The sequence below is a fragment of the Haemaphysalis longicornis genome, unplaced genomic scaffold (genome assembly GCF_048455015.1).
Source record: "Haemaphysalis longicornis isolate Haplotype H1 unplaced genomic scaffold, Haemaphysalis longicornis Haplotype H1 scaffold_1, whole genome shotgun sequence".
Taxonomy (NCBI): Eukaryota; Metazoa; Arthropoda; class Arachnida; order Ixodida; family Ixodidae; genus Haemaphysalis; species Haemaphysalis longicornis.
The window spans coordinates 416,869,618-416,872,775 of NW_027526203.1; positions in this window are offsets into that span (position 1 = coordinate 416,869,618).

Genomic DNA, 3,158 nt, shown 5'->3' on the forward strand with positions numbered 1-3,158 from the left:
ACTATCCTTAACCACTATCCTTAACAAACACTTTTTAACCTTAGACTAAGCATCACCCAGGACTACTCGTTCCTTTGCGGCAGCAATGAGAAAAAGCCTCAAGAAATTCCTTTAAACGTAGTGCACGGCCATTCACCCGCAGTGACGGCACAGTGGATAAGGCGTTGTGCTGCAGGAAAAGAGGACGCGTGTTCGATCCCGGCAGCGGAGGCCGTTTTTCCAGTGGAGGCGAAAACAAAAACGCCCGTGTGTAGTCATCACAGAGCACGTTAAAGATCTCCAGGTGGTGTAAATAAACATGTAGCCCTCCACTACACCTCGTCTCATACCTCAGGCGCGTGACACCACCTTATTGAACTGTTTTTACAACGCAATGGAAGCATAGAGACGTTCCTTCGGTGGAAGCTTTCAAGAGACAGAACACGTCGGTCATCCACAATTTGACGCCATTTCCTCCAGTGCCTCTTGGTATATTGCAGCGTAAAATGAGAAAATGGTTGCGCTTTTAAACGGTCTTTGCATTTTTTTGAAAAGGGTCTTATGATTATTGCCTGTGTGTTCGCCCTATTCTATAATTCTGCTGCGTCCTTTTTCCCGGTTGCTCATTATACAAACTCGGCACATTGAATCTTTCGGAAAGGTGGGCCGCTGTATTTGGGTTTGCCGAGTACATACCCAGTCATGTGCTGCACTTGGAGGCCGCTGTCGTTTTCCTGATTTCCAGCTTTAACGTGCTGGCAGTAATCGAAGATTTCAAATACAAATTTGTTCTTTTACCGTCGTACTTTTTTGCCAACAAATTTCCTAGGTTCAAACGGGCTCAGGTGGTGCATGTTCAGTCTCTCCTTACCTTGTTCTGTATCAGCCTACTGTCTTTAGATATTCAATTTAACTACGTTTCCTTCAAGTTCTAAATTCTTGCTTGAAAGACACTCTTCTGGAATTTTGATTCACCCACTAAAAGGGCCCTAAACAGGGTTCCGAAGGCTATAAAGCCTGGCGCTTTCCCTTTTTTCTCGCGCCTCAAAGCCCTGTAAATGATACGAGCTGATGATAACAATAAAACTGCGCAAAAGGACGGGACGGAAGAAGACTACAACAAACCAGGCGCAGACTCACAACTAAATTTATTCAGAAACAGCCTACGCACCTATATACCCTTCCGTGCACATGCGCACAGTCGCATGCGTTTAATCACAAGGACGCGTTTAAAAATTCATACTCACTACAATACAAAGATAGTGACGCTTCGCTAACGCAGTTATCACCATTTTTTCGTATATGAAAGGCCTCTATTAGTTCCCTTGCCACCTTTTCCTTGCTCCGGCCCAGCACTGTGGTTTTTTCCAGTTGCGGCTTGCAGGACTTGTTTTCACAGTTCTTGCAGTGGTGCGGAAGGTGCGAGCCAGTTCCATTCTTTATTGACAACTGGTGCTCTCTTAGCCGGTCGTTCACACATCGGCCAGTTTGGCCAATGTAAACCTTCCCGCATACAAGCGGAATCATGTATACAACCCCAGTTGCGCAACCCACATACGGTGTGGTATGTCCCTTCAGGCAGTCTTTTTTGTTGTCCGGTCCTCTCAGGATTTTGGGGCACAAACTAGCCAACTTCCGGGGGGCAGAGAAGACTACCGGCACTCTGTGCCTGTTGGCTACATTTTTGAGGTTGTGTGCCACCCTGTGAACATAGGGTACAACCACCGGTTTCTTGCGCTTAGGGGTGTCTGTCGTGTATGCGGCCCTGCCCTTCACCTTCTGTAGCAACGACTCGGCTACCGCTGTCAAAACGACCACAGGAAAGCCAGCCGTCTGCAGCCTGGCAACCTGAGCGACGAAGCTCTCTTGCACCCTGTGATGGCATGACTTCGTCAGAGCACCTTGTAGACAAGAACACGCAATGGCCCTTTTAACAGTCTTGGAGTGCGCGGAACCATACGGAAGCAGGCCTTTCCGCACTCTTGGCTGGTACAACCAACAAACGTGGTCTGATAAAAGCGTCATGTTAATATCTAAAAACTGCAGGCAGTCATTGTGAGGCAGCTCATGGGTGAAAGATAGACCTTTCCCCAATCGTCTAAACTCGCCTAAAATCTTGTTAGTAGCGTCCAGGTTAGTTAATACCGGTGATGCCTTTACAAAAACCAGGAAATCATCGACATATCTAAAAACTTTAAGTACTATTTCTTCGTCAAGGTCACGCTCTAGATTTCGATCAATACTGGCCAAGAAAATTTCACAGAGAACAGGCGCCACGCATGATCCTATACACACACCCCTTCGCTGCACGAACAACTCGTCCTTAAAAGATACAAATGTAGACTGCAGATAAAATTCAAGCAAAGTCATAAAATTGTCTACAGTCAAGCCACAGGCATTCTGGAAAGAAACAACGTTACCCTCTTCAATGCATTCTCTTACAGCAAGGAACAATTCTTTGTGCGGTATAGAATAAAACAGATCGGTCACATCCACCGAAAACGCAGAGCCGACAGGCGGGCCTTCTTTCAAAAACGAGACAACCTCCAGTGAATTTTTGGTCGCGAAAGGATCCTGCAACTTAAGTGCACTGAGCTGTCTCTGCAGAAACCGGCTAACGTGGCACTTCCACGTGCCTCTCTCGCTAACAATGGACCTAAAAGGAAATTCATCCTTATGGGCCTTAACAGTGAAAAAACAGTAACGATGTGCACCTACTTAACAGTAGGTGCACATCGCTTTTGTACCAGGGCAGTGGCTCAAAAAGTTATCCCGAAGATAATTGCGGTTCTCACCACAGACATTAATCGGGGATGGTTGTCATACCAAACTTTGCCATTTGTTGGACTTTTAAGCACCCGGAAGGGGCTCCTTGAACTGTGGGTCCAGTTACGGTGAAAACGCCGCAGCCGTTGAAAAAGTTTGCGTCCATTAGTAATCCATCGGCTGGAAAAACAAGCTGTTTTAGCACAAGAATAACGGCGCTTCTAAGCACGAAATGGCCGTGTTGGAGCTGCTTTATACGAATTCCAGCCTTCCATGGGAAATTTTGCACGTGCATAGACGATCTTGAGGTAAGAAGAAAGGTTTTCGACGCAAACACAAATGCGATAAAGTTTGTGAACGCTAAATGATCAGAAATGCTCGAAAATAAAGAATGCTAGTTGAGGAGGCAGATA